The following is a 10513-nucleotide window of genomic DNA, read 5'->3' on the forward strand; positions in this document are numbered from 1 at the left end:
GGGGCGGGGCATAGAGACTTCCGGGAGAGGGCTAGAGGGGATACCGGAAGTGGCTGTTGCCAGGCAACCTCTTTGGCCTAAATTTTATTTGCTTATTTAAAATAAATAAAAAGGAAAAGGTGTGTTTGGGGGGGAAAGGAAAGGAGACCAGTAGCCTCTTTAATGGCACAGGGCTGCATTCACACTGCAGATTTTACACTACTTTAATTGCCATGGCTGAATGCTATGGGATTCTGGGAATTGTAGTTTTTGCTGGCCCCAGAGAGCTCTCTGACAGAGAAGGCTAAATGTCTCACAAAGCAAGGGCTCCCTGAATTCCATAGTACTTGAGCCAGGGCAGTTGAAGCCATTCTGGGAATTGTAGTTTGTGGTGGCCCCAGAGCTCCATCTGGCCCTTCTTTTGAAAAATCTGGCACACGGGGAGCACACACCTGGCTTTAAAACAACCGCTCTTGTGAGATGCTTCAGGGACTCAGGTTCTACTTCATCAGAAGGCGAGTCCTCCCCACACTTTTCCCTATCAAAGCCAAACCTGGTAAGACTGCATTTCAGCCTTTGCCCCCCTGATGTCATCAGAGACTCCAAAAAGACAGCCCAGAGCCAGATCCAGCCCACCTTGGCTCCAAGAAGAAATGCCCTCACTTGCTGTTGCCCGACTCAGGGAGAAACCCTCTGCAAGGGCCGCCGCCTGGGAACAGGTCTCTGCCCCATATTCCGTGACCCAGTTCTGAGTCTCTGGGGGTAAGATGGTCAGGAACTGCTCCAAGATGGCCAGGTCCAGGATTTCGTTTTTTGTGTCTTGTTCTGGCTTCAGCCACTGACAGCAGAGTCGGTGGAGCTCCTCCTCATAGTAGAACTGCCTGAAACACTGGCACTCTGTCCTCCATACAAGGTCCTCTCCCAGGAACCTCCAGACTGTCCTCTCCCAGAATACCCCACTCTTCTCAGCACTGAGGCCATCGTGGCCTTTTCCTCCTTCAGGACCAGCTCAGTCTAGTTCATCCGTCTATCTTTTTTTACACCAACAAAGCCACAGACAGAATCAAAGCCACGCGGGATCGCCGCTAGCCAGCCTTCTCCTGCCCTCCTTCTCCTCTCCACCGTCTCTGACGTCACTGGCCAAAGGCGCTTCAGTTCTTGCTCTTGCCCGCCCTCCAGTGGCCACTTTGCAGTTCTACAGCCTCAACGACAAAGAAAAGAAATATTTCCCACACTGCTGGCCTTTGTATGGTTTCTCTCCTATGTGGTTTTTCTGATGATTCATAAGCAAGCAAAACACTGTGGGAAATGTTTTACTGACAAGTCTACTCATGTGAGGCATCAGAGTGTCCACACTGAAGAAACACCATACAAAGGCCACCATTTGGGAAAAGTTTTGCTAGGAAGTCTTCCCTTGTGAGGCATGAGAGTTTCCACACAGGAGAGAAACCATACAAATGCCAAGAGTGTGAGAAATGTTTTGCTGACAAGTCATACTTTTCAAAGCATCAGAGAATCCACACAGGAGAAAAGTCATACAAATGCCAGCACTGTGGGAAATGTTTTACTAAGAAGTCTTCCCTTGTACATCATCAGAAAGTCCACACAGGACAGGGATAGGGTTGCCATAACCCGGCGGCCCCCGTGACAATCACGGTTTCGGGGGGCCCCTCCCGGTCACGGTCCGGTTTGGGCCCCCACCCGTGCCTTGCTTCCGGTTTGGGGGTCCGCTGCGGCCATTGCCGCTGCCGCTAATGCGGCTGCTGCGGCGCCGACCCACCTCCTCCTCCTCCTCCGGCTCCGCCTTCCTCCTCTTCCTCGGCGGGCGGCAGAAGCGCCGCCGCCACCACGCCCCCACTGGGAGGGCTTGCGCGCCGCCCAGGCCTTAGCAGGGGCAGGGGCAGTGCGCGCGCCTTCCCCACTTCCCTCCCCGTGCGCGCGCGCCTGCCTCACTTCCCTCCCCCCCGCGCGTGCCTGCCCTGTTTCCCCCTCTTCCTAGACGGGCCGGCGGCAGAAGCGCTGCTGCTACTGTGCCCCCACTGGGAGGGCTTGCGCGCTGCCCAGGCCTCAGTAGGGGCCAGTGGCAGCGCGCGCGCCTTCCCCATTCCCTCCGCCCCCCCCCCGCGTGCGCGCGCGTGCGTGCCTGCCCCACTTCTCTTCCTCCCGCGCCAGCCATCCTAAGGAGGAGGAGGGGGAGAGGAGGAAGTGGAGGAGGAGGAGGAGGAAGGAGCCGGAGGAAGGGTGCCTGAAGGCCAGGGCAGAATTGGGCCACAGAAGGAGGAGGAGGAGGAGGAGGAGGAAGAGGAAAGCTGAGTCAGTGGCCATTAGGTCTGCCTTGGTATTTTGGGGTTTTTAAAATTATTTTTTAAAATATAAAATACTTATTTAATTTTATTTCATTAATTTTTATTATTGCTTGTTTTATTTTATTTCATTAACTTTATTATTGCTTGTTTTTGCTTTATTTTATTAATTTTTATTATTGCTTGTTTTTGTTTTATTTCATAAATTTTTATTATTGCTTGTTTTTATTTTATTACATTAATTTTTATTATCAAATATATACACCCCTGCCTTGTTTTTTTTTAATTATTTTTTATTATTAAATATATGCAAGTGCATTTTCTGTGTATTTATGGCGCTTTGAATGCTAACAAGTCTGCCTTTCTTGGACAATTATAGTGATGATGATGATGATGGTGGTGATATTGATATCAACAAGCCTCTGAGGCACGGCCAATGTAACTTGCTGTGATTTTTACAAACTTATGCGCAGTGAAGAAAAACCACAGTCCCTTGCCCAAGTACACACTTCTGAGAAGTAAAGTTGAACCCGAGGGCAAGTACATTTCTGCCATCTGTCTAAGAATAATGCCAAAATGTCCTCCATTTTGATCATGCCTAAAAACATGCATTTATATTAACATTTTTTTTAAAAAAAACCTCAATTTTTTGCGCGTCCTCCATTTTTATAAAAATGTGTCCTACATTTGAAAATGTTGCCCTACATTTGTCCTACATTTGTCCCGGTTTAGAGGTCCTCACTTATGGCAACCCTAGACAGGGACCATAAAAATGCAAGCCGTATGGAAAATGTTTTGCTCAGAAGTCACAACCTGAAAGTCATCTAAGAGTCCCCACAGGATAATAGAATCATAGAGTTGGAAGAGACCTCAAGGGCCATCAAACCCAACCTCCTGCCATGCAGGAACACACAAGCAAAGCACCCCTGACAGATAGCTATTCAGCTTGCGTTTAAAACCTGTGGGAGGGTGTTCCACTGTGAAACAGCTCTTACCATCAGGAAGTTCTTAAGTTCTAGGACATGGCCAATAGCCCACAAAAACCTATAGTTCTTCCTAATAGTGATGAGGTGGAATCTCTTTTCGTGTAGTTTGTATCCATTGCTATGTTTCTGGAGCAGCAGAGGACAAGCTTGCTCCATCCTCAATGTACCATCCCTTCATATATTTTAACAGGGCTATCAAATCACCTTTTAACCTTCTCTTCTCTAGGCTAAACATCCCCAGCTCCCTAAGTCACTCTTCATAGTGCATGGTCTCAAGACCTTTCACCATTTTGGCCACTCTCCTCGGGAAACACTCCGAAAAATTTCAGACCAGCTTCATGCATGCATCCTAAGAGGCCAGAAGCCATGCCAAAGCCACGCTCCAGTCCTAAGGATTGGAGCGCAGCATTAGTGCAACCTCTGGCCTCTTAGGACGCAGGCATCATTTAAATAGCATACTTCCAAAGTGACCCAAAGCAGCTTTATTTTGGCCTGCCTGTTCAGGCCCTGTGACTCAGAGGAAGCTGATGAAACTTCAGCATGTACTTGTATCATCATACAGTTCAAAACTGCACAGTCACTTTAGACACAAGACAGGAAGATGATGGAGCACTAGTAGGGAATTGAATCAGAATCCTAGCCTGTGTTTATGTATATAACAAAGAATGCTCCAGTGCACTATGAGTGGAATGGATGTCGGTTGGTGGCGGAGCATTATGTCAGATGGTGTAAATATTGGTATATCATGCTTGCAAATATTTTGCTGCAACTAAGATTAAATGCCTGTTTGGAAGAATCTCAGCAGTCATGAGTGAAACTCTGTTCGGAAGCAGGAGTTTTTGTCTCATGCTACTTCCAGACTCGGCAGTGGCATTTGTTTCGTGGCTGGCTGACTTCTGCGCATGGACTCAGTTCATTCCCTGTGCTAACAGGTTGCCCATTATCTCTACCGCTTTTCCTTTATACATTGTAGCAAATATTTCAATAAAATAATGTCCACATAAAGCATTGCTTGTTTGAGTGGAATTTTTGGGGGGAAATGTTCCAGTTCTGCTTTTTCTGGAAAATTTGTATCGCTGGTAATGAAGGATTAATCTGGTTAATTAAAACGCTTCACCATGTCTGCCAGGTCAGACTTGGACTAAATGGACATCTCACCGACGGAGCCAGAGTCCCTCAAGGTGTATGTTGACCTCATCCTTACTCGTCCTCTTTGTTAGCATTACGGTACAAGAGAGGAATTAGCCTACCTTTTCTGCCACCCTCCCTTAAATTGAAAAGGTAATACTGCTGCTCAGGAATTACTCCAGAACTGGGTCCACAAGGAAAGGACCAGCTCTCCCCACAGGCGGACCAGTCACCTTGTGTAGAGTAATAGGGGTAATCTTTCCCACAGGCTTAAAGAGGCCTTGTGCCCCATTGGGAACAAGCCAGGAGGCCAAGTGACTTCTCTCCTCTGGGTCTCTGGGGGACAGAGAAACTCCTTTTCAACACATTTCTGCTCCGATCCATTCAGCACTTTCTACCTTCAAACTGCATCTCAATTCCTTTTTGGGTGACTGAGGGCTAAAGCAGTGCAGAAATAATCCAGTTTTGGGCTGCATCAATAGAAACTGTTTTAGGCGTCATCAATAAAAGCATAGTGTCTATCTAGATTAAGGGAAGTAATAGTGCCACTCTATTCTGCCTTGGTCAGGCCTCACCTAGAATACTGTGTCCAGTTCTGGGCCCCATTATTCAAAAAGGGTGTTGACAAATTGGAGCGCGACCAAAATGATGAAGGGCCTGGAAACCATGTCTTATGAGAAAAGACTTAGAGAGCTAGGTATGTTTAGCTTCGAGAAGAGAAGGTTAAGAGGTGATATGATAGCCCTGTTGAAGTAGATCTAGCATTGGCTCAAATAGAGGCTGGATGGCCATCTGTCGGGGATACTTTGATTGAGGGTTGCAGGGGGTTGGACTGGATGGCCCTTGTGGTCTCTTCCAACTCTATGATTCTATGATTCCCTCTCAATTTCAAGGGGTGTCATATTGAGGATGGAGCAAGCTTGTTTTCTGCTGCTCCAGAGAATAGGACCCAGAACAATGGATGTGAGCTACAGGAAAATTCCACCTTAACATTAGGAGGAACATCCTGACTATTCAACAGTGGAAGACATTCCCTTGGAGAGTGGTAGAGTCTCCTTCTTTGGAGGTCTTTAAACAGAGGCTGGATGGCCATCTGTCAGGGATGCTTTGATTGGGAGTACCTGCGTGGCAGAAGGAGGTTGGACTGGGTGGCCCTGGTGGTTTCTTCCAACTCTGTGATTCTATGATTCAGTCCAGGGGTGCCCAACTTAAAAGGAGGTAGGGGCCAAAATTAAGGTCTGCTAGGTTGTTCGGGCCGCCAATAGGTTTAGGACGGGGAAATCTAGGACATTTAGGTGACATGTAGGACATTCAAGAAAAATGGAGGACATGACCAATTAAAAGCTGGAAGCATATAAATATAAATCCATACTTCTTAGTCATGCTCAAAATGGAGGACATTTTGGAATCCCTCCTCCTGGACAGGAAGGCTGAGATGGGAGACATGTCCCTCCCTCCCTCCTTTCTTTCCTTTCTTCCTTCCTTAATCCCTCCCTCCCTCCTTTCTTTCCTCCCTTCTTTATTTTTTTTCTTTCTTCCCTTCATCCTTTCTTCCTTTCCCTGCTTCCTCCCTCTCTTCTTTCTTTCTTTCTTTCTTTCTTTCTTTCTTTCTTTCTTTCTTTTCCTCCTCTTACCCTCCCCCTTCTTTCTTCTTCACTTCCTTGATTCTTTCTTTCTTTCCTCCCTTCTTTCCTCCCTTCTTTCTTTCTTTCTAGAGGAGGAGGAGAAGGAGGAGGGGGATGGGGAAAGAGATAAGGATGCCCACGCACCACATTGTCCTCCTCCTGCTCCTCTGCCAAGTCATTTGCCTTTGAGCAGCCTGGGGGTTTTGCCAGGTGGGCAGCCTTGCTGACTCGGCAGAAGAGGAGGAGAACAACCCTCTGGGCAAGGGTCCTTGTCTCTTTCCCCCATTGCTGGGCGGGCAGCCTTGTGAGGAGGAGGAGGGGGCAGGATCGGGGTAAGAGACAAGACAACCCGCCCACCGCATTGTCCTCTTCTGCCAAGCCGTTCATCTTTAAGTGGCAAGGCTGCCTGCCCAGTAAAAAACCCAGGCCACTCGAATGACACGGCAGAGGACAACCCGGTGGCTGGGCTGCCTTGTCTCTTTCCCCCTCCTCCTCCTCCTCTGCCGAGTCGCTCACCTTTGAGCATCCTGGGGGCTTTGCCAGGGAGGCAGCCTTGCAAGGACGAGGATCCCAAATCCCAGGCTACTCGCCAAAAGAGCGTTGGCCTCCTCCTGCTCCTGCTCCTGCTCCTCCTGCTCCTGCTCCACTCCCATCCACAGCCCAGAGAAGACCCTGGGCCCTTGCCCTCTCTTGCTCTTTTGCCCTCTCACTCCCTGCTCTCTCTCTGCCCTCAGACCCGGCTCTACTCTGCCGCTTGCCCTACAAAAAGCTGCTCCCTCTGGGCTTTACTCCTTCTGGGGTGAGAGGAGCTGTAAGCCTGCCCCCAGCAAAAGCTCTCCTGGGAGGTCTGGGAGAAGAGGCCATTGCTCCCATCCTCCAAAGCCCTGGGCGACCAGCGAGGACTCTGGGGGCCGGGACATCCTCCTCCTCCTGATTATTTGACCCGGGCCTCCAGAAATCCTTTGGCGGGCCGCAAGTTGGGCACCCCTGATTCAGTCTGACAGCTCTTTAACTGCCCTGGCTCAGTGGTAGGAATTCTGGGAATGGTAGTTAGTTTTGGCACCAGAACTCTGGCTCACAAAGCTACCGTTCCCAGAATTCCCTTGTATTGAGCCAGGGCGATTAAAGCAATCTGAAACTGGATTATTTCTGCAGTGTGTTTTGTACCTGAGAGAGCAGAAAGGGTTTGTATGGCAAGAGAAGACCCAGTCCTGTCTCCGGTTTGTCTCTGGGTCAGGAGGGGCTCTCCAATGTGTTGCAGTGCCCCCTCCAAGGTGAAGAAGAGGGGGCACCTCCATGGAGAATTCTTGCAGAGTCTTCTGGATATTAGACATCAGAGTGGATTCACTGCCCTACCCAGAGGTTATGAGGACTTCATCTTTAGGGAGAGAGGGCCGGCCACCTTGACCCTATGCTTCACTCCCTCCTCTTCAAGCTCTGGAAACCACAAAGCCCTATGGAGAGAGGCTTAGGAAGCTGGGTATGTCTAGTCTCAGAAAGAAAAGGCAAAGAGATGACATGATACAGATTTTTAAATATTTGAAGGGATATCATATTGAGGACAGAGCAAGCTTGTTTTCTGCTGCTCCAGAGGCAAAGGGGCTATACAGATGGGCATCAAAGGCCGGCATGGAAGCGGAGTGGGGGGAGTGGCGTACACATGATGCACACCCCGACTCCTTCCCCATGCCGGCATGACACCGCATGCATCATCACACGGCGGGCAGCGTCACTGCACTCCTCTGGTGCTGCGTCCAGATGACGCAGCGCCAAGGAGGCACTGGAAAGCTGCAGCACCAGTGGCTATGACGCCCTTTCCACGGCGCAAAAAGGAAAGGCCAGATCAGAAGATCCCAGACCAAAGCTGCATCTACACTGAAGAATTAGTGCATTTTGACAGGCATTTTAACTGCCATGTCTCAGTGCCATGGGATTCTGGAATCTGAAGTTCTGTGAGATATTTAGCCTTCTCTGTTAGAGCGCTCTGGTGCCACAGCAAACGACAGAATCTAGGTTTGCATAAAAGGGAGCCATGACAGATAAAACGGTGACAAACCACTGTTAATTCTGCAGTGTGGCAGCAGCCTAAGGGGGAAAATAAAGGAAGACATCCCCTCTGAAATAAACAGATAACCAAGTCAAAAGTCCCTTTGCCTGGGGCATCATGCTTCAGGGCCCTGCCAGGGATTCTATGTGTATGGCCAGCAGGCAGAGAGAGACCAATACCTTAACTTCTTCTTTGTTCTCCAAGGCATAAAAAGAGCTCTTGGGGCCAGAAATGTCAGTATCATGGGCGTCATTTCCAGAAGGAGAATGGGGTGTCTGTGGGGAATCCTTTGGAATTTCTTGGTGCGGAAGGAAAAGCAGAGGCCGGAGAAAGATGGTGATGGCAGAAGGGGAGAGAGAGAGACCCCAAATGTTTTTGTTTAGGGGGAAAGGCTCCCCACTGGGCTGTTCGTGGCTTTTGTTGAGGTGTAGTGATGCAGGGAGGGAGACGTCGTCTTAAAATAAATCTCCTTTTGTAGGGTTTTTCCCCCCACTTTAAATCCCGTGTTTGTACGGGATCTCTGCTGTGTGATAAACTCTCTCTCTCTCTCTCTCTCTCTCTCTGTGTGTGTGTGTGTGTATAGTATCTCTGTTGTCCAGCTTTCTCAATAAAACACTCCTCCCCCAAAAACCTGCATAGGAAACCAGTCACTCTCTTTAGAGCATGGTGTGTTCTGAAGAATGGGTGCAAGTGCCTCTTTGGTAAACAGACTGTCCTTCTTCCTCCAGCTTCAATACTGAGAAAGAAGCAGCTGGTGGGACAGGTTAAAGAGTTGGGATACTTTGGGCTTGCCCTCCCAGCATGGGCTCAAAGGTCCTAGTGTGGCCAAGTCCAAGTCCATGTGCTCAGAGGCCTAGTCCCAGTGGGTGCTCAGAGGTGCTCATGCAATGCCTTGATCATTCTGGGACCTTTTCTATTTATTTATTTTTATATGTTTTGTATTTTAACATGCTGTACCCTGCATTGGTACAGCCTTGAGGAGAGGCAGGGGAAATAATAATAATAATAATAATTGTTGCTTGGAGGCATAGAGTCAACCCTAGAGTCTTGAGAAGGCTGAGGTCCGAACACACTGCAGAAATAATCCAGTTTGACACTGCTTTAACAGCCCTGCCTCAGTGCTAGGGAATCCTGGGATTTGTAGTTCATTGTGACAATGGAGCTCTCTGACCGAGAAGCAGAAATGCCTCACAAAACTACAGTTCCCAGAATTCCCCAGTACTGGGCCAGGGCAGTTAAAGTGGTTGCAAACTGGATTATTTCTGCAGTGTGTTCTGGACCTGAAAAGTCTTCTTGGGAAGATAAAGCACATTCTCTCCTGCTGACATTGGCTAGCTAGATTGTTGCCAATCTGGTGACTTTCACACCAAAATGGGTACTTTTTCAGAGCCTTTGGTGTGATTTTGGTGATTGGTTTTAATGGTAATTTTGAGAGTTGAAATAAGTATTTGGTGAGATATGGGGGGGATTTGGTGAGTTTTGGCCAAACGTTTGGGGAATTATCTTCGAGGCTTGTTGGCAACACTGTTGGGAAAGTTTCTTTTTGTTCCTTCCTCTCCAGTTGCTGGAGGGAAAAGATCAGGCTCCAGAGTCCAGCAGTGACCAGTATATTAGCCATACTGGTGGGGGATTCTGGGAGTTGTAATCTTTAAAAAGGAACTTTCCCAAGCTCTAGCCAATAGTAGGAGAGCATGCACCTGGAGAGCCAGAGGGCAGCTTGGTTTGCCATCCAAGGGCTGTCCTTTTAAGGTTTCTGCCTTTGTAGCAAGGAAGGTGGAGTTTGAGAAAGAACTTGAGGACTAGGGCCTTAAAAAGGCTCCAGGGTGAAGTGAACGTTCAGCTTCTTGCTCTCTGCAGTGCTTTTCTTTTACAGGCTTGGAAGCAGCATTGGTAAGACCATGTAATAATGGGGGTGAGGAGAGAAAATATGGGTAAATTGGAAACCATTACTGTTATGGGATGGATGGAGAAAAAGAAAACTCTAGACAGCTACACATCCTCCTTTTCCAGGACATGTCCTACATTTCAACCTACTGTTCAGGAAGATATCCAAAATAGCCTCCATTTTTAGCATGACTAATTTCCAAAGCACACTGCAGAAATAATCCAGTTTGAGAGTGCTTTAACTGCCCTGGCTCAATACTAAGGAATCCTGGAAACTGTAGTTTTCTGAGACATTTAGCCTTCTCTGTCAGAGAGCTCTAGTGCTCCAATAAACTACAATTCCCAGTGTTCCACAGCATTGAGCCAGGGCAGTTAAAGCGCTTTCAGACTGTGTCATTTCTGCAGTGTGTTTTGGACCCAAGAAGCCCACTGAGTAACACCATGTTTGCTGTTCTTCTTCAAGAAACATGCAGCATATGTAATATACCTGTAAAATTGGTTAGATTGTACACAGTAGGCAGGCTTTTATCTTTTTAAAAATATTTTGCTTTGTAAAGCACT

This window comes from Sceloporus occidentalis, unplaced genomic scaffold (assembly GCF_023333645.1).
Source record: "Sceloporus occidentalis isolate IW3139 unplaced genomic scaffold, rSceOcc1.0.p SCAF_1, whole genome shotgun sequence".
NCBI classification, from domain to species: domain Eukaryota; kingdom Metazoa; phylum Chordata; class Lepidosauria; order Squamata; family Phrynosomatidae; genus Sceloporus; species Sceloporus occidentalis.